The sequence below is a fragment of the Perissodus microlepis genome, chromosome 23 (genome assembly GCF_051167445.1).
Source record: "Perissodus microlepis isolate ML-2025 ecotype Zambia chromosome 23, ASM5116744v1, whole genome shotgun sequence".
In the NCBI taxonomy this organism is placed as follows: Eukaryota; Metazoa; Chordata; class Actinopteri; order Cichliformes; family Cichlidae; genus Perissodus; species Perissodus microlepis.
Window position 1 is genome coordinate 37,331,007 of NC_140482.1, and position 22,065 is coordinate 37,353,071.

The following is a 22,065-nucleotide window of genomic DNA, read 5'->3' on the forward strand; positions in this document are numbered from 1 at the left end:
TGCTTCCAGTGTGCAGTGCTCGCTTGGTAATTAAGCCCTGTCACAGCCCTGTCAGCACAGTGTCTGTCCCTCCCTCTTATCCCCACCCCCCCAAACCCTTCCTCCTTCTTTCCCTTCATCTTTCCCATCTATTCTCTCCTCATCTCTCTGGGGGTTAGCTGTGCAACTGTGAGTTGTAATGCGGTGTGTGTTTGGCTTCTCATTTTATGCTTTGGACTGTGTATGTGTGCATGTGTGTCTGTGAATATAACGTGTATAAGTTTAAATGTCATAGTTGATGTGGTTCAGGCTTGATCTGTCAGTTGAGCCACCTCCAGTTTTCCCTCATCCTCACCATCTCTCGTGCCCCTTCCCTCTTTGTGAGGATCAGGGAAATGGCCTCAGCTTCTCCCCCAACAAATGTGAAGCGACACCAGTAAATTGGGCAGTGCAAATTGGGCCGTATGGGGCCCTGCTTAGTATGCAGAGAGATGCTGTCTTGGCCATGGAAAGAAGAGGGAGAGCAGAGAAGAGAGAAGACAAGAGGAAAAGAGTCCGTAATGAAAGCTTTTCTTTACAGGAATATTAAAGAAGGGCTTCCAAACCTTTGCCTTTTATACTGTTAAGCTCTCCTCCTTTCAGAGTGTTCAGGGACATTGAGGTACTCCGCTGTGAAGTGCAATGACGCAAGTTCACAAAATGCACTGCACTGGGTCACCGTAACACCGCCTCCTCAGGTAGAGCTACATTTTTTGTCTGAAAGTGAAGTTTGGAAAAACTCTCCTTGAATTAATATAAAAGTCCAAACTTATGAAATACAGAACCATTGTTTCTTTTTTGCTGCTCAATGCATTAGCTGAGTCAGAAGATGACAAGTATCTCTTCTGAGTGTTAGAGTGACAAACTTATTGTCAGTCAGCCACAATAATGAGCAAAGTATAAAATGGCTGCACAATGTGCAAACTCCTACAGTCTACCCACCATGCAACAACATGTTACTGGATATTTGTACTTTAGGCTTAGTGCTATGTCATTAAAAAAATAAACAGATGATCATGTTGGCTGAATGCATGTGCACGTGGGGCCAGAAAGAGATGCAGAGAAATGATTAATGACAATAATGTTTGCACACAGTATGTCAGTGAAATTTGTCATGGCAAGTGCCTGTCCAATTATCTTACTCGTTAAAGCCCTGGTGGCACTCTCCACTATTTAAAATTCAACATACATCCACTGGCCTCTTTGACATGCATTCATTCAACCCCTTGCAGGAGGCCTGACGAAAATCGGTTCCTACATAAAACAAGAAGTCCATTCTCTAAAATGAGTTGCAGTCACACAAAGGTCAGACATATATCTGGGCTGCTAACAATATGTTTTTACTGGGCTGAGTATAAAATGGCGTCAGAGCCCAAAAGCCTCCATCAAATGTCTGATCAGGTTTATCGTGTTGTGTTGACTTACTAATAAAACATGGTCGGTTTTTTAAAGGATTTCATATGGGCAAGGCTGATGTTTTTAAATATTCATCATTTGAAAAAGCCGACCCACTTTGTTCTTATTTCAAAGTCTAATATGTTGGTTATGGCAATTACGAAAAAAATAAAAAAAACATCCAAAATCTTGTCACAGCAAAGCACACGTGGGTTTAAACACTGGGCAGGATGACTAATGCCTAACCCAAAGCAGATCATCTTTAAGGAAGACTGACTAAAGGAAGTGAGATTTGAGCATCCACAAGACATGGATCAACATATACTTATTAAAACGAGAAGATTTAGCTCTTCCTTACATATGAAATGAGGTTTAAAATGCCAGCTGTTTGATGTGAATCATTAACATACAAAAACATCTCTATATAAATACATTTTAGTCACAAAAAGTACAGCAGCAAATCTTCAGACCACTGTTTTCCTTGAGTACTTGCTGGGAGAGTATAATTTAGATACTTGATGATTTATCCTATATTTGAGATAAAAATGGCCTCCTTGTCACACTTTGCAGCATCTTTTTACTATTTATGGGTTGTAGCATTACCATCTTAAAACTCAACCACTTGTTCATTTTTTTTCCAAATTTTTTCTGACCGTTTTGATGGCAAAAGCATTGATTAAATTTGTCCACAGAAAGATATATTCACACCTGCAAAAGCACCCCCCACCCCCACAAGAAATGGATCTATAGCAGCAGTCCCCAATCCCCAGGCCGCAGACCGGTCCGTGAGTCGTTTGGTAACGGGCTGCGAGAGTTGAGGCTCGGGTGTGAAATTTATGGTTTTCAGGGTTTTTATCGGTTGTTATCGTTATTTTTTTATCGTTAACTCAGTTTCACTGGGTCTTTTCCTGTGTGTCATGAATACATCTTCTTTTTTTCTGGTACCGGTACTGGTTTTATTTTGTTGTTTTTATCCGTGACACCTTAAAGGTCGGTCTGTAAAAATATTTTCGGACATAAACCGGCCTGTGGAACAAAAAAGGTCGGGGACCGCTGGTCTATAGTATCTCTGGATGCGTCAGAGCCCAAAAGCTTCCATCAAATGTCTGATCAGGTTTATCGTCTTGTGATGACTTACTCATAAAGCATGGTCATTTTATTGAAATCATCAAGAGGACTGCTTTCCAGATTACCCTGGTTTTGTTTGATATAACACTGACTTCTGGGCAGTGGTGTAAGATGAGCACACATTTGGCTACTACTGTATTGTAAATGATGTAAATGTGGAGTATCACTTCATTTCTTTTCCTGCTCAAATGTCTCTTGGTAGTCTGGGGAATTAATCTGATGACCTCAAAACGCGCTAATGACATGAAACCCAATTAGCCATTTTAACAGTTTCAGCCTCCTCTGGGCAGCTCACTGGCTCTCTGGTCCGCCCCGCTGCTTCAGAACAAGATGAGCCTGGCTTTAACATCACGTTTGGACTTATGTGGAGGTTGTTGCTCATTTTAGAATGAATTTGCTTTCACATTATGGGGACTTAGTGCTGCTGGTTCTTTTCCTTTACAGTTTGAATTTGAAGAGTTTGTGTTTTATGATTCAAATTTTAAACAAAAAAAAAAAGGTATAAATGGTTTTGTCTCAACAAGTGAAAACCCTCACATGTAAGCTCAGCTGACACTCTAAGAAACACTACTTAACCTAAAAATATAACTTCCTGGCTATCACTGATGACAAAATAAGAATCTAATGGCTTTTGAGGCATCTTTGAGTTAAATCCATTTTAAAGCTCTTGAGAACAGAAATGTTAAAAATCACTAATGACTGCAACAGAGAGCAAAGGCAAGGAGATAAAGGTGAGGTGGCTGGTAGAGGCAAAAATAACTTGTTGATTTGCACAGACCAGTTGAAAGTGTTCATAAATCTGTCTGTATATAAAATATAAACCTATCTCTGTGTCTTTTACTTTCATTCAAAATAAGGATGACTAACGTGGTAGTTTTTATTTTTTTCATGGCTCATAAAAAGTTTAATTAAGTATTATGAAGCTCACTGAACTCCAGCAAGATCATACAGTAAAAACAGAAAAAGAAAAAAAGAAGCATAAAACAGCAAAATACCCCCGACAAACATTTGTCTTTAATTCTTGGTTCCCTAAGCCTGCATGTTTATTAGTGATAGGACGCCAATAGCCTTTTTCCCCCCTTAATGCTTGCTTAAATAATCTTCAAAAGAAAAAGAACAGACTGCTCAACCAACAGAAGGCCTGTGTGGAAAAGCTTTTTCATTTGTTTGGATATGGCTATTCTGTTGATGCTGCACCCCTGGGCTCCAGCCAAACAACACAGTTGAATAAGTTGAACCTGGCTCAACTTTTTCTGCAGTGCAACCCAGTATCATCTATAATCAGCCAAATCCATGCAGCCGCACATCCCTGGTGCATTACTTTGTAACTGTATCTATATTTCTTACCACGTGGGTGGGACCAAAAGATAAAAAAGTTCCAAAAAGTTGCAAAATGCTGTCACAGAGCTTTCACATGACTGACTATGCAGTATTTTGTTGGCATATAGCTTACTATATGAATGTTTGATGCAGTATTTTATATACAGTCTATGATGAGCCCTAAGGAGGGAAAGGGATGGATTAGGGATACTTCGCAGGGGACGTGCTGAATTTTCCAGCCGTCCTTCGTGCAGATAGTACACTTCTGAACACACAAAGTCGATTAGCATGCCAACACAGTGTTATCTTTGGTCTTCTGGGACCAAAAATCAGTCACTGCTGCTGTCATTTCCTCTGCTGACTGCAAACACACTCTTTCACTCTGTCATCACATCCGCTAGCTACCTGCACAAAGTGTTTACCCACATGGCAGCTGGTACATTGTATTACAATCGGGAGTGAGTCCAGTTTGGCTCATGGAAGTGGAGAAAGGGTTGTTATCTACAGGAACAGGGACAGGAGAATCAGGGTAGGTGTCACAAAGAGAGAGACGAAACACACACACACACACACACACACTGACTGACTCACACACATTCTGCTATGGGGTCCACAGTGGGAGTCAGTGAGTATTTAAGGTTACCGTTGCTCCCAATTAGGCATTAACCAGTCATTTTACAACAGGGGCTGTGAACTGTAAACAGGGGCTTTTCATAGGCTTCTACATAGGCTTGAGAAAAAAGTGGAGTCTGAGGAGAACGAAAAACGGGAGCTAAGAAAGCAGTGAGCTACAGTGTGGGAGGGCAGAGAAGAGAGAGACAGAAAAAGAAATTGAAAGTAAAGCAAGACGGAGAGAAAGAAAAAGGAGAGATCAAAAATAAACAGGCATGTTTTCTCCCCCTCAGATCTTCAACCTAGTCTCTGCTGATTTCTTCTCCCACTCGCTGACAGTGAGGCTCAAAGCCAGACATCACATCAACCTCTTCAAATATTTAGACATTATTCAAGTCGTCTTCTTTTTCCCGTTTTCCCTCTGTCAGGAGGAGGGAGACGTAGGGGGTACATTTCAGCGATTAATATTCCCACAGACTTTAGTGAACAGCAGTTAGGAAATAAAAGGCCATACACTTCCAGTTGACTGATTGGGTCGTTTATCCACATCACCAAGTGATACTTCTGCTGCTACTCGCCTCTTTTAGATCTCCTGAATGATGAAACCCCATGTGCTCACGTTTGCGCGTGTTTGCGTGTGCTGCCATTTTGTGTTCTCCCCGTTTGAGACTTTGAAGGCTGACAGGCCAGTGTTGCCATTTGCAAGAGGGCAGAAGACAGAAGTCCAGAGAGAGAGGAAATGAGTGAGAGAGACAGCGAGAATCTGCTGATAAAGGTGAGAATGTGACAAGAATGTGCCACTGGCTGAGGAATTAATAATGATTATTATGAGTGCTGCATTGATTAATGGAACATTCTAATAGTGTGATTCTCACAATTAGGAGTAATGGATGTTACAGTAAAAAAAAGCTTCAGAGTGCAACATGAATGACTGATGCCAGTCTGAGCGCTCATTCTGCATAATTATCCCATAGATGTGTCTTTGCAGATTGATGCTGATGTAGGAGGCTGAGGTAAAAGAGAGGGCAGCAGGAGCCTTTAGACGGAAAAGGCAACAATTCACACAGCAGGCACACAGCTGGTCCGTCTTATACGGGTGGGCACAGTGTGCACTTAGCATATGATGTTAATATATTGGTGTACATCCATTGTCTGCATCTTTGCCAGTGTTATTCTAAGAGTAGGCCGGTAATGGCTTTAAAGGCTTGCAGCTAATGCAAAGCTTAAGGTAGGTAAACACACCTATAGCAGGTGACAGGTCACATTTTATTATTGTATAATACACTTTAAAAAAAAGTATGTACTTGATTTTTACATTTTTGCCTGCCCAGGCCGCTGCATCGCAACTGGTTGCCTGCTTAACTAGTGAATTAAACTGGCGCCCACATGCATTAATTAACAAAGTGTAATGTTTTGGGGTTTTGAATCCCTTGAGAATATAAGTGAGTTTGGGCTTCTGTTGAGTTTATATTGTTATTCCAAGTGTTTCAGTTCTGTGTTTGTTGGGTTTTGATTTCTTTATTCTGCTACACCGTAAGCTTAATTCTCTGTAAAACCTTTGAGTCCCTGACTCCTGTTTTGCCTTATGTTTATTATGGTCAGGAGTTTCACTTTTGCATCCTGTTTTAGTTAATGTTTTGTTACTTTTAGTAGCAGCTTAAGTTCCCTCTGTGTTTCTTCTGTTGGCAACAATATCAACCACTTATGTAGGTTATGTTATACAGAGAGATTTACCTCAGAAGTCTAAATCAGACGTTAGTATTCAAATAAACAATGGACACATGTCAGTGTTTAAATGAAAGAAGTTACTTGCAACTAAATCACTAGAGAGTTACCACCCCTATCTAAGTTTTTTCTAGTTGTTTAAATTATGAAAATTTCTACCTGACTAGTTGTTAAATCATGTCAGTTTACCTCTCTAGCAAATGTCAACAGCAGTGCTTCACAGTATAGCCTCTTTTCCATTACTACCTATTCGAATCGACTCAGCACAGTTCGCTACAGTTTTCAGGGTTTTTATATTAGGTCATAGTACCTGGTAGCAGGTACTTTTTTAGTACCTGCTTGGCTGGGGCTTCAAGCTATCCAAACAGTTACTAAATTGTGACCGACTGCATGCCACTGATTGGTTAGTCAGTAGAGTCACTAGATGAGTCATGAGTGTCTTGTTCATGAAAATCAAAACTGCCATTTCTGAAATCCGGCAATGAGGGAAATAGCTACAAAAAAACAACACCATGGTACCCGAGTCTGACGAAAAGCCACAGACCAAGCAGATATATTCTTGCTTTTACGTCCACCTTTGTGGTAGTGTTTGTGTTGTATATTAATTACGTTGCGCGATGCTCATCCGTGTTGCTATGACAATGACCATTAGGAAATACTAAACTGTAATGGAAAACCAGTCGATTTGAGTTGATTTGTGGCGAGTCAATCCGAGTACGTACCAGTGGAAAAGTCATTTTTAAGCATTACAAACTAAATCACTGATTAAACATATTAGTAAAACGAAAATGTTAAAGACACAGCTTAAAAGAATAAAAAAAGTAACCCACTAACAGTGATTCAAATTGTACACACAAAGATCATCTTAAAAGTTTAGAATATTAATTAGAAATGGTATGTTTTAATCAAGACCTGAGTACTATTATTAAGGTAGATGACCTCATCTTGAGGAGAGGGTCATTTCAGAATGTCAGAGACTTCTAAAAGCTGCTGGTCAACTTACTTTAGCAGATTAACTGTGCTTAGAATTGTAGTTGAATTTCAACATTCTGATCAGCAGTATTTCCAGCAGTAGGAAGCAAAAAGCTCATCCAAACCCAGTGTTTAGACTAGAGAAAGAATAAAACATTGATGTAGCCAACGTGATGTCATTGACTGGTTTTGGACCTTTTTAAAGCTTCAAGGCTTCTTTTTCTAGAGCCATAAGTTACCTTATGAAAAGCTAGAATTAGTTAATCAGACATTACTAACAAGTTTGATAAGCCAGCTGCATCCATAAACTGTTTAGGTACAAAGTACAGATATACATATAACTCTACAGTCAAAATGTTACGTCCACTTCAGTGACTCCAATTAGTGAAGATAAGATGTGCCAATCAACGCTGCCTCTAGTATCCAGGTGAATGAGTTATAATTTTGTTTAATAGAACCCAAAGCCTTTCTTGTACCAGAGTGTAAATGTTTTTTTGAGTGCTGCAAAGCTGAACATTTTAACTTAGGTGGCTACTGTTTGGAGTGAACCTCCAGTGGCACATGGAGGAACTGCAGTTTTTGCCACTTTTGTTTTAATTAGCTCTTGAAGTTGCCCTTTGTCTTAGACAGAGAAAATTAGCACTGGAAAATTAGTACCAGAGAATCTCTCCTAAAGAGACAGATATTGGAAACCGTGGAGAGCCTGTACAGTGGCCACTGGGTATTTTTAATGAAGTGTCCCAAAACCATTAGCCGTGTCAGCTGGATGCATAAACAGGCATCTGTTTGCTAATCATTTGTTAATCAGCCTCAAATGAACAAAATAGAGTTTAAGAGAATTGCCAGGAATCACACAGCCAGAAAAATAAAACTCTACAACTGAATTATGACTTCAGCACATTTGTGTTTTAACTACCATCTGAAAAACCACAAAAAACATTTTGGGAAATTAGACCAATAAAAAAACTAAACAAACAACAGATTGGTTATTATTGCGTAGAACACAGGAACACAGTGACTGTCAGATGTTTGCACTGAAGTAGGGGAAGAGACCTGCCATTATGTTCACGCTGAAAAGCACCCACCTGGCTCTATCAAAACAAAGATCTGATGATTGCTTTTACAGTGCGGGGAAATAATTGATTTCCTGCTGAATTTTTAAGTTTGCTCACTTACAAGAATATCAACAAAAATCTAGGAAAAAACCCACATTAAATAAAAAGTGATAACATTATTTGCACATCAATGAGTGCAAATAAGTATTTTATCCCGTACAACCCAGCCAGAAATCAATAAATCCATTGATTACAAATACAAATACAAGACAATCAGAAGGAAGAATGGATGAGAAGGTGACAGCTGTCAATTATTTGGAAGTGGAAGAAGCACAGGGTAAGAATGAGCATGAGAAAGGTGGTGGACAAGCCCAGAACTACATGGGAGGAGCTTGTAAAAGATCTGAAGGCAGTTGGCATCACAGTTACCAAGAACACCATTGGTAGCACACTACACTGTAATGGATTGAAATCTTGCAACACCCGCAAGGTCCTCCTGTCTGTGTTAAGTTTGCCAGTGAACATCTAAATGGTTCAAAGAGGCTTGGGGAAAAGATGAAACCATAATCTAACTCTTTAGCATCAACTCGACTCATCGAGGAAGAAAAATGCTGAGTATGACCCAGAGAACACAGTCAAGCACTGAGATGAATTCTCTCTTAATTAAAATGTAACTATGATAAAATATGATTGTTCATTACATTATAAGAGAGAAAACTTACAAATTCAGCAGGGGATCAAATAATGATTGCCCTCATTAAAACCAAATTAGTTAATAAAATGCATATTACTTGAAAGTAATACCCCCAAGTGACTGGTTCTGTGTTATTACTCAAAGCTATTGCTGTGTGAAGAGGTACAAACCTGGAACCTGCACCTGTGGTTGAAATTCAGGGTAAATTCCTATGTGGAAAACTTTCTGTGCTGAAAATGAACTCTGAGATAACAACAAATGAAAGACAAAAGAGATTGTAATACTGCAAGGCAGGCTTCAGAACTTCAATATCAGAGTACAATTTTCTTGGGAATATCAGAAAGAAGAAGAACAGAATCGTGGTAAACCTCCAGCGCACTCAAAGTATTACTTTTTACAACCTTCCATCCGAAATGTTCATTAATGCACACCACTGGAACACACTTCCTCTCTTTTCATCTTTTCTTAGCACCTGTTCAGATGCTTCGTTTCTGTTTCTGCTCTCTTCTCCACATTTTCTTTCTCTTCAGCCTGAACTTTCTTTCATTCGGGGAGGAGGATAACAGTTGCTTCAGGAACATTGTTTAATTAAGCACCCTGAATGAGAAAAAAATTACCTCTCATCTCTCAAGGTTTACTGCTTGGAGAGAGAACTGGCAAGTGTTGAACACACTAGCATATGGAGTGAGAGTAAGCCTTGCTATTGCTCAATTTGAAAAGTCTCTGCCAGGCTTAGGCAAAACCTCAGGGATATTCTATGTGAATACCTGCCTCTGTGTGCGTTTACCTGACTTTCTCACTGTGCGCGTGTTTTCCTTCAGGAGATTGCTGTGGGCGAGGTAATCCAAGAAGCTTCAGCTCCCTCACTTCTCAGTCTTGCACATGTCTTGGTCGACATATTATTTGAACGCTTGGATCTTCATTAGCGGTAATAGCTTCTAAAGACCCACAGGATGCACAGAATTTAATTATGAGTTAAGCTTTTCGCCAGTTTAGACAGCAGCAGTATTGTCAGAATCAAAACAACGCTGTGTCCATTCAGACTTCTCCGTTCTCACCTAAACAAGAAGAGGCTGACCTTAAACAGCAAACCAGGGCTTGTTTACCACACGTCTAGCCAAAGTGCTGAGGGTACAGTGGCAGACCAAGACTGCAGAGACAAATGTTCTCCAAGTTTCTGGGGGGCTTAGGCTCTGAAAATGCAGGTTGAAGATGGCAGTGGTTCTCTGCTTTAATATAGTCAAGGAAACACTATTAACCAGGTCTACAAATATAATATTATCTTTACTTTAGTGATCCTCCTAAAATTGTTTTTTTTTAATACTCTGAATAACGAAAAGAACCAGTAAAAGTTTCCAGAGCAGTTTAGGGCAACCCTCAAAGTCACAAAATAATAACTCACCAGAAACAAATGCAAAATGTCAGAAAACTAAATCATATTTCTGACATGAAGTTCACTGAAGTTTAGAAGGAATGATGAAGACAGACATCAGCCACTATCGCTCATTTCTCCCCCCTCCCTCTGCAGCTGATGTAGCAAGCACCCGTCTAATGCAGCTGAAGAATGAGTGGGGGTGGCTGCTGTTTTAGCCTGGAGCCAAGTTTAAAACAATTTAGAAAATTTGACGATAAGTGACAAAGTGAGCTGGCAGTTTAGTCACACACAGGCAGCTTTCATTTTAGATCGTTTTTTAACAGTTTGCTTTAACCTTGTGGTCTTTTTGAAACACGTAAGTGCAAGGCAGTGTTTTGTGACCATTATGGGACTGGAGGAGATGCTGTAGCTACTGGCCAGCTTGAACTTGTTCACACAGACCCGTCTGTTAGGCAAACAATGTAAGCTCATACAATAAAAAGAAGACATTAAGTACTTGTTTAGAAGGGTAAATAAAGTTACCATTTGCATAAAGTCCATTACATTTATGCCTGTCACATAAATGCAGTGGAGTGGATGGCAAAGTAGTTAGAAATACAGTTCATCACCATTTGGATGAACATTTGGGTCTGGGTTTTACTCACAAAGGTTGCGATGATTGCACTTACAGTAACAAGTGTAGCTGTAAACTTTCAGTACACTCTGCTTGTCTCAGTCAGAGAAGAAAGGCTGCAGCTCCACCACAAATTACACCAAGACACATTGTCTCTATTTGTTTGTCTCAGATGCAGTGAAAATACACCGCAACACTGCACTTTGGTGTTATAATAGTAGAGAAAACATCTAAATTGACCTACAGGATTTCCGGAATAGAATCATCTTGCCAAGAGGCCAGTTTGACGTGATGAAGACGAACTGGCCTGGGATGGTCAAAACCTGGCATGAATCTGACTCAGTAGAAATCTGAATGTGTGAATAACTTTATAGATTTTGTATTATTCCAGCACGTCAAAGAAAAAAAATATAACTGCCTCACAATCTCTTATGCTGTGAAGGTCCGAGGCTTGAACCCGGGCCTACTACTTGTTAGTTATACAGCGTTTGGTCGCCTGCTCACCAACCAAACCGTCGCTTCCCTGTGATTACTTTTTTGACTGACTTTTGCAACAATGCCTGACCTCTTCATCATACAAAGCAGTCTCCTTCATTTTAAACTAAGAAAATACTATATATTTCAGAGAGCACTATTAATAAAATTAAATAAAAATGAAACAAAATCTGAGATACTGGCTTTTAAGTTCCATGCATTCATTGGTCTTCTCAACAATTTGCACTTACATAATTCAATTTAAATGCAGGAAGGTGTTTGGGGTGGAGGTATGGGAAGCATCAAAGCCATTAAACCAGTAGGAATGTAACTGAGTACATTCACTCAAGTACTTTATTTAGGTTTAACATACTTTTACTTTATGTCCATCTTATGCTGCTTCCTGCTTTTACTCCACTTCATTTTGAACACAGTTACTGCACTTTGTACTTTTTCTTATTTTAAAGCTTTACTTAGTGTTATGCACCATTACAGATCAAGGTATTTAGAAATACATTAAAATCCTGTTTTTTGATTACACCTTTCATACAATAAATCTGAAAGAATCTGAGTTTTGTATACCAATTTTCTACACTGATTTAAATATTTCTTAGAATAATGTTTGTACAGTTGTTGACCTTTTGAACATGTAACACACAGAAGGAGGTTTTCTGCATCTGACACTTTATCACAACTGGAAATACTTTTTATGTGAAATTGCTGCTTGGTCACAGTGTGCATAAAGCAGGCCACTCGCTCCCAAGGAATTCACTGGATAAAAGACAGTTTAATCATCAGTCTCCCAGATTCAGATTACACATTTTACACACTCACATACAGCTCCACTGGGAAATTCAGAATTTTTAGTTTAGGGATGCAGTACAAGTGTAAAAACTGGGTAATATCTAATGCAGCAACCAAGATGAGGAGCAAAGTTCTCCTCTGTTTTTATCTCCAAACCATCAGAATATTAGTCATTTTCAGTTTAGCCCAAGTATGTTTTCTATACTTTCTAGTAGTAATACTCTCCAAAAGCCCGTAGACAGACTAATGTATGAAGTTGCATGAAATTATGAATAGATTGTGCTTAAGGCACATTAACAAGAGGATGGGTTAGGCCACTGAGGTTAGTGAGGTGGTGACAGTGGACCTAAATCATTAGGTGCAGAATGTGGGTAGTTTTTTTTGGGACGACAGAGGAAAAATATTCCCCCCACAATCCTTGTAAAAAAGTGCACAAATAATTATCCCTCCTAACTCAAAATTACAAGAAAATCTGTTTCAGTGTAAGCAAGAGAAAAAGGTAAACTGGTATAAGAGGAAATTAGTTAGTGTGAGGAAGTGATTTAAAAACTTGAGCAGTGACAGATCGACTGGAGGACTGCATCTGGTGCTTTCTGAGACACTTCCTACTATTAGTCGACTCAGACTGCTCTGCTCCTCATTAGCCGCAGTGTGTAGGCTTCACTAGATTGTCTGCTTCCAATCTACAGCACTGGTGTTGCTGTTGGAATTGACATATTCAAAAGTCTTCATAGCTCTCTGTCCCAGATTCACCTGGCATCCTCTTTGGGAGGGTTGTGCTCTACTTTGCTTCCCCTTCCCTGTAATGCTCTGAGTTTTTGTTTTCCTGTCAGAAACAACTTAGTATTTCAGGTCTATGCTCGTATATGTAATGTATGCTTGTGTGTTTGACAATGTGTATGCCAGTCGAAAAGGTGAGCCAGCCTGTCTGGAACAATTTGACTTCCACTGAATTTATATTGGATTTCAATGAATGGTTGTGGCATGTGATGTTTTTGCTGCACTTTCTGATGGCTGCAATCATCACCAACACACCTCTGGGAGAAACTTCTGGCATGCTTGTTTATGTTCTCAACCAGCACTCACCGGTCACGCTTTCCGCTAACAGCTGTGCAGCCTACTAAGTTGTAGCACGTCCTTACAAAAACAACACAATAAATATTAATGATTTGGCGTACGAGGAACAGAAAGGGGTGTCAGAGAAGATGGATGACATGTGAACCACTCCTTGCCGGCACTCTGTGTGTTTAGGGTGGCAGCAAACACATTTCTCAAAGATAACCAAGCAGCAACCAGACATCTTGGGATTAATTAGCAACACAATCCTTTTAAGACAGGCTTTTTATTTCTAATTTGTAGATTATTGTTCTATAAAGGAACACTGAGAGGGGAAGTCAGAAGTTATTTCCGGTGGATTGGATTTTAAACTTATTAAGCTGTTGGTTTTGTAACTTTGTTATGTGTCACACTGACTTCACTGCCTGAATGAAAGTGTTCAGCTGCAATCTAAGCAGCCATTTAATAAATAGACATGCAGGAAAACATTGCATTTAGATGGATACATGGATAGGTAAAGTGTTTTGGCTGTTTTGGGATGTATGTACACATTCATAGACTGTTGTCAGGATCCAGGCATGCACTGTTTTTGTTTTTTTTGTTTTTTTTTCCTTCCTTTTTCCTCTCTTTCCCTTTTTCTGACTCTGTGTTCTCAAGCGGAGAGGTGGGTCCATCTGTGATCTGCCTACAGGTGGAGCAATCCGGTCGCTCACTTGCAATGCATTCCCTAATCAAACTTCATGTTTTTAAGAACTGACCTACTGCTCAAGATTGTGAGCAGTGGTGGGATATTGGTTCTCCCAGTTTAGTCTTTGCACTTGCATTTTTCTAGCATGTAACACTTTCTCCATGCCTGTTTTCCAGTTACCTGAAATGTGTATGCAGGTTCATTGGAGTTGTTTCCCACATTCCACTAAGAAGTGCAGAATACAATGCAGCAGGTTACGTACCTCCATCCATGCTGGAATTCGTTCCACAGTGGAATCAAACTTTTTGTCAACTACCTGTCCACTCTCCAGCAAATTCACCTTCAGTCACTTGAAAACTTGACTGCTTGCTTATAAGCCTCCCAACACCACCTGCTTCCATCTTCACAAAAGGTCACAGGACTAATCACTGTTAGTCTTCAGTAACTGTTATACAGGGAGTGCAGAATTATTAGGCAAGTATATGTATTTTTGAGGAATAATTTTATTATTGAACAACAACCATGTTCTCAATGAACCCAAAAAACTCATTAATAGCAAAGCTGAATGTTTTTGGAAGTAGTTTTTAGTTTGTTTTTAGTTTTAGCTATTTTAGGGGGATATCTGTGTGTGCAGGTGACTATTACTGTGCATAATTATTAGGCAACTTAACAAAAAACAAATATATACCCATTTCAATGATTTATTTTTACCTATGAAACAAATATAACATCTCCACATTCACAAATATACATTTCTGACATTCAAAAACAAAACAAAAACAAATCAGCGACCAATATAGCCACCTTTCTTTGCAAGGACACTCAAAAGCCTGCCATCCATGGATTCTGTCAGTGTTTTGATCTGTTCACCATCAACATTGCGTGCAGCAGTAACCACATCCTCCCAGACACTGTTCAGAGAGGTGTACTGTTTTCCCTCCTTGTAAATCTCACATTTGATGATGGACCACAGGTTCTCAATGGGGTTCAGATCAGGTGAACAAGGTGGCCATGTCATTAGTTTTTCTTCTTTTATACCCTTTCTTGCCAGCCACGCTGTGGAGTACTTGGACGCGTGTGATGGAGCATTGTCCTGCATGAAAATCATGTTTTTCTTGAAGGATGCAGACTTCTTCCTGTACCACTGCTTGAAGAAGGTGTCTTCCAGAAACTGGCAGTAGGACTGGGAGTTGAGCTTGACTCCATCCTCAACCCGAAAAGGCCCCACAAGCTCATCTTTGATGATACCAGCCCAAACCAGTACTCCACCTCCACCTTGCTGGCGTCTGAGTCGGACTGGAGCTCTCTGCCCTTTACCAATCCAGCCACGGGCCCATCCATCTGGCCCATCAAGACTCACTCTCATGTCATCAGTCCATAAAACCTTAGAAAAATCAGTCTTGAGATATTTCTTGGCCCAGTCTTGACGTTTCAGCTTGTGTGTCTTGTTCAGTGGTGGTCGTCTTTCAGCCTTTCTTACCTTGGCCATGTCTCTGAGTATTGCACACCTTGTGCTTTTGGGCACTCCAGTGATGTTGCAGCTCTGAAATATGGCCAAACTGGTGGCAAGTGGCATCTTGGCAACTGCACGCTTGACTTTTCTCAGTTCATGGGCAGTTATTTGGCGCCTTGGTTTTTCCACACGCTTCTTGCGACCCTGTTGACTATTTTGAATGAAACGCTTGATTGTTCGATGATCACGCTTCAGAAGCTTTGCAATTTTGAGACTGCTGCATCCCTCTGCAAGATATCTCACTATTTTTGACTTTTCTGAGCCTGTCAAGTCCTTCTTTTGACCCATTTTGCCAAAGGAAAGGACGTTGCCTAATAATTATGCACACCTGATATACGGTGTTGATGTCATTAGACCACACCCCTTCTCATTACAGAGATGCACATCACCTAATATGCTTAATTGGTAGTAGGCTTTCGAGCCTATACAGCTTGTAGTAAGACAACATGCATGCAGAGGATGGTGTGGACAAAATACTCATTTGCCTAATAATTCTGCACTGCCTGTAGTTCCCTGGTCCTTGCTAACTGCCTGTTTCCCTGCCTACAGAAACCTCCAACATTTCCTGACAACACTGTTCTTAGTTTAACAGTCCACCTGTCCATAGTTAACTCCTTCAGTTCTGTCAATAAATCTTTTAAACCTCTTAGCTGTGGTCTGTGTCTGCTCCCTGGGCCTGGAAAATGGAAAAATATGGCAAAAAAAATAACAGTGTGATAGCACCCATTGGTTTGTGGACTTCATTTTTAAGGCTTCAAGTGTAGGATAGAAGCCATTTGCCATTTGTATTTTGTCTGGAGTAAGAGAGCAGCTACATGTAATGCTAGCATGCTTAACTGAGTCCAATGATCTATCAGGTGAAACCTAGTAGACTGTAATTGGCACCCATATGTCACACTAGTTACCTGCCAGTAATATTGCGTAATTTCAGTCCTTCATAAAGTTTTAATTGGTGAGTTATGAAAATATCATCCATTGTTCGGATATTTTATTTCAGCTTCAAAACTGGGAATCAATAATGATTGAGTTGCTTTGGGAATGCATGGCTTCAAAACAGAACCCCACTAACTAGTGGGTGCCATCACTGTGGCTACATCAGCCTTTTATATGCAGTCAATTAGGGAACAGTTTCAAGTGGCTATGTGTGAAATTGCAGTGTTTTTTTTTTTTAGCACTTTGGCTTCATTTTGCAGCCTCAGTCTTGGTCAGCATGTCAACAATGAAAACAACAAACAGAAAAAAGAGGGAATCTGAGATCATTTATACTTTTGTGCCTTTTTTCTTTTTGAGGATTGATGTAATTTGTTTTTTTGATATGCAAAGTGATGACCATTTTTGGTCCTCATTCTCTTCAGAGGCCTGTTGGTGGGTTAAGAGTAAAGTTCTGGCTCATGTTAAGCGAGTGTGAATTCTGGATAATGTCAACGAGGATCCTCACAAAAGAAACGCTAGCACATGTGAGTGTTTGGTGGCTGAGTAAAGGTAGTTTAGCTGAAAGATCTGTAACTTCACAGCTCTGTGAAACTTCACACACACATACACAAAACAGCAGATGCACCCAAACAGACACACTGACAAAGATGCGCTCACACAGGCAAAAACACAAACACACACTCGCAGAGCGTAACAAAGACTCCTGTGGTGCACCGGAGATGAGAGGCGCAAAAGGATGCCAGAATCGCAGGGAGTGACAGCAGAAAGGTAGGGAGAGGAAACAACAAAAATGAAGCTGACATGAAACACAGGTGTGTGCTGTAGTGGAATAGTAAAGAAACAAATCCACACTCTCAGCTGTACACATTATGTCGTTTTTCTCCCTAGAAAGATGTAGGGAAAAGAACTGTGGAGTGAATAAAAAAGCAGACAGCAGGAAAGAAGCTGATGGGAGTTAATTCTCTGCCCGTCACTTTTCACTTCAGTCAGGCCAAGCAAGATGTGGTTTCTGCCTCCGCTGATTAGGCAGCGAGCCTAATTACAGCGGGACAGACTCAACAGCGCAACGCGAGTGAAACAACTGACTGGTGTCTTTGTTAAGCTAAGCGCAAACCTCCTATTCTTTTTATCAAATCTCCTTTCATTGCTGGCAACAACAAAAAATCTGCATAAGTATGGATTGTTAAGTTATTACACAGCAAATCCTGCTAAAGGCTTTACGAATGACAAGATTATCAACAATGTCTCTGAAATCTAAAGCTCTACAATTTGTTTCAAGAAAATGAAATAAAATGTGAAATGTAAATATAATTGCTAAAATTGCACAGTAACAAGCCTTCTCCTTCTCTCTCGGCACATTCACTGGAGGATTTCAGCCCTGTCAACTTACTATTATTGACTCTCAGATGGGATCACCATGGTAACAGGCCGGAGGAAGCCTGCAGCTGACTGGATCTACCCTGCATCCAAGGCTGTGAGCTCACAACACATAGACCTGAACGTGTACAAGCACAGACACACACGTATGCACACTTGCACTCAAGTACACACAACCAATGAGACAGAAAAAAAATACCGGACCACTTTAGTGAGACCGGGACCAATTGGATGACATTTAAATGGATGGAAGCTTCGGCGGAACAAATGAGTTCATTTCTGCCGTTTCTGTCGCAGTTCAGACCTCCTTCTGGATATCAAACTGAGATCACGCTGAAATGGCAGAGCGACGCCTGTTGCGAATCGCACTTTTCACAGCTGAATCCCACATTTCTGCGAGTGCAGAGCAGCGAGAGATAAAAGCGACAGAAAAACAGAGACTTTAGATTTACACAATCAGTCCTGCTGCTCCCAATCAGCCATGAAGGCAGCAACGCAGCAGGAGAGGAAACATACGCGGAGCTCCTGTGCATGTCAAACGACAGGCGCACTCAGGTACTCTCTGTTTGGCAAAGAAAAAACTACACTTTTTCTTATATGTCTTATAGATGCAATATTGAATGATATTGAAGTCTAATTCGTGAGATCAATCAAGCATTTAATAACCAACCCTGATTTGAAGAAGCTCTGCATTTTTATGGGACTTTTAAACTATGCCTAAATGTTTTTCTTTTGTTTGTTTATTCATGATCTGCACCACAGGAAGTGAATGAATATTAAAGAGACAATCATAAGCTCAGGGAAAATTATAAAATGCTGTGACCAAAGTAACATTTGCTCTGGTTAAAGATCAAAAAGAGGCAGATGAGAACTAATGAAAATACAGGGACCAGTGAGATTAAAGGCAGCATTTAGAAGATTTAACACTGCTTGTGAATGACGTTGCTGGACTTTCAAGAAATATATTCAAGTAATGTGGTATTGTAAAGGGTTTACAAAACTCATTTGAAACCTTCCAAAATAATCTCAATAACATCAAACATCTGTGACATTTATTAAAATCTGCAATATGACAGCATGGTAATAGTTAAATCAGCACTTTCAGTCTAAAAGCAGACAGAAGTGAATGAGAAAGCACTTGAAATAGTGACTGTAAAACAACAAGCTACTGTACGGGAGCACTGGACAGCTGAAATGGAGTAAAAGCTTTTTAGTACACAACAAATATGACTTTATGTACAATGCCAGTCCTGGAACAGCTGATGCTTAGACTAATGTTACCTAACATACTTATTTTTGACAACTATAACTGCACAAAGTCCCAGCATCACTTCTCACTAAAGCTGCATCCTTCTGATTTTACTGTTTCTTACTGCAGCAAGCTGTGGCACCAAAGTCTCCATTATTGTTTACATCTGTGTTGGTCTGAGATAATGCTAAGCTCAATGTTCTGTAGTGTGTGTTGCATTGCTTTCAATTATGTTGTGTGTGCTTTTTCAAAAAAATAAAAACTATAATAAGATTTTAAATCCTGGGTGGACTGCTTTACAAAGTAACGTGTTACTGTACTAAATTAATAATCACAGTTCTGTTACAATTATGCCAATATTCATCACAAATGATCTTCAGTTGTCTGCATGATAGGTGGATAGCAAAAAAAAAAATGTCAAAGGTGCATTTTTCCCTTACACTAAAATCAGCTGGTTTCAGTTTGTGTGAAAGAAGAAGGAACATGGTATATCAGTCTATGACTTCTCAGGAGCACAGGTATGGACAGTACATTTATTTTTATTCCACAAAAGGATGGGTGTTATTGTAAATGGCAAATCACACCCAGGGCAGAAACAGCTGCATTATACTAATACAAAATGGGCTCATTGCAAACATCTGCACAGACAGAATACTATTACAGTAGGTGAAGAACCCAGAGTGATGTTTAGTCTGTCTGTATGCAGACCCGAGCACAGCGGCCACAGCCCGATCTTCAACAGGTAACAAAGTCAGTGGTGAGTGACTTTGACACAGCCAACATATTGCAGCCTCCATTTTTACCTTTACATAGTTCAACTGTAGAATTGCTGTGGCAACAAGTTTGCTACATCAGAGTTGTTGCCACACCCATTTGCTCATAGGGGGTTGTATGATTGTTGGGTATGTGTATGTGTATGTGTATGTATTACTGTAGGGTCTCTCTTACAATATAAAGCGCCTTGAGGTGACTGTTTTTTGTGATTTGGCGCTGTATAAATAAATAAATTGAAATTGAATTGAAAGTTAAATTGAAATCTCTTTGGGCTGGTTTTCAACTTTTATATTCAAACTTAAACACTAAAAGAAAGATTGTAAGCATGTTCTCATTGGGATAGGCATTTGATTCGGCATGTGGCTGTAGGCTTACATTGTTAACTTGTAATAATATGATAGTGCGCTTTAGGTTATGTTAAAGAGTGACGCACAAATAATGTCACATGAAGCGTAAAAAATGATTGTCTCTAGGGAGTAATTAAATAATGTAATGCATTAGTTTTCTTTTAATAATTATCTCAGTGCAGAAAAGAGCTAATTCGTAAGCAGAAATGTTACAGTATAAGTCAGTACACAGTAGTCAATATGTGTCAGTGAGGACTGGAGTGTCAAACTGCTGTGGAAACGAACCTGCACGCTGTCAAAGAGCAGAGCTAATTTGGAGCTTTGTGTTTTTGTTCTGCTTACATGTCATTACTTTTCATTTTGCAACCTGCCAAAACTAAAACTGAAGTTTTCAACATTTAAAATGTCCATTGTGCTTCATTCTCTTCCCACTCTTTGCGCAGCATCAATTGTTGTTCCCTCAAAGTCCCAGATCAGAAAAGAGTAGTAAAAAGCAAAAGAGACCAGAAGCCAAACTTGCATTAAAAGAAAAGACACATCTTCAGAGACACAACTCTTCTTCTGAGATAAGGTCAAAGGTCAACCTGAATGGGCAGGAACTTAGCTTGGCTGCATTTAATTAAGCACAAATTTCTAACTCTCCCTCTACCTAAAACTCTTCAGCTCAGCTGTCTTCATTGGTTTTCACTTTTTAAATTTAATTGCGCTATCTTAAGGCTCATATTTTAGGAGATTCACAGTTTGCTTTACACAGTTATTGCCCCCCTCAATATCTCAAATGTGTTTTCTTGGCCAACGTTTGTTAATACTTGACATCCTAAGTTATTACATCATCACAGATGAGCCAATTTACCTATGAGAAAACCCTGGTTGCACTGTATCGAGTATACAGAGACAACTAATACTAGGTTATTTTGATGCTTAAGAAACCCTGAAATTTATCATGATTCTCAGGAAAGTTAATTGGGATGTATTTCTAATGATTTCTAAGAAAATCAGCATTTGTTTATTTAGACAAGCATCTGCCTGAGAGACTACAAAGGTACTTATGCAATAACTGTACTTTGTTTTTAACCTGAGACATGGTGAGGGCCGTACACATTTCTTCTCCATTTTTATCTTCAATTTTGGTTTCATTTTCAGTCTCAACTGTCAGCGTTATGTGACCTTGTTTTCTTTAGACTGCATTGATTGTACGGTTCTTACATTAGAAAATATCCAATAATATGTCTGTCGTAGAATCTGGGTAAAAATCTGTTCAAAGCAAACCCTAATGCAAACAGTAGCTGTAAGTACCCCTCAGTGGTGTTCTGCAGTGACATGTAGGCCACGTTTCCATGAAATGCCCCTTTTCTCACATGGGAATTCCCATAATGAGAAACAAAACCAGCTGGACGCAGGTGTTCTCTATAAACCCAATACATTATGCTACAGGGCTTCCTTGTCTCCCCCTCCTCAACTTCTTTGTCTACATTCACCCCCTCCTTCTCCATTTCCTCTATCTCCTCTGTCTTCACTGACACATAACTCATTAACTCCATCCTCCTAAATCTACCTTTGTCTCCACACACTGGTCTTAAACCATCTTCTTATTCTCTTTTGCATATACACAGAGGAATACCCAGTCTTCTTTTTTTATTATCCTCGCTTGTTACCTTGCTTCTCCACCTTCATCATCTCTTCCTTTTGGTCCTGCACAGCCCTGTTTTTCTTCTGTATTTATTTTGCATTATCCTCATCCTGGAGTAGCTACTTTCAACAGCACAATATTACTAACATTAGGGATATGCTGTCTTGAAATAATGCTGAAAAACTCTCTTTATCATTTTTACTACTGTAATTTTGTATAATCAGGTTGTCCGAGAAGCCCCTTTTAAAGTTTCCGGTTGATCCAAAAATTAAGGTAAGCTAAGAACTAATAGAAATTAGAAAGAGGGAATGTA

At 39.7% G+C, this 22,065-nt stretch overlaps 1 protein-coding gene across 3 annotated transcripts in view; it reads right to left on the minus strand.

Annotated features, from left to right (window-relative positions):
• Positions 1 to 22,065, minus strand: part of ncanb (neurocan b) — a 175,232-nt gene that overhangs the window by 24,179 nt on the left and 128,988 nt on the right. The gene's annotated exons all lie outside the window — the stretch shown is intronic.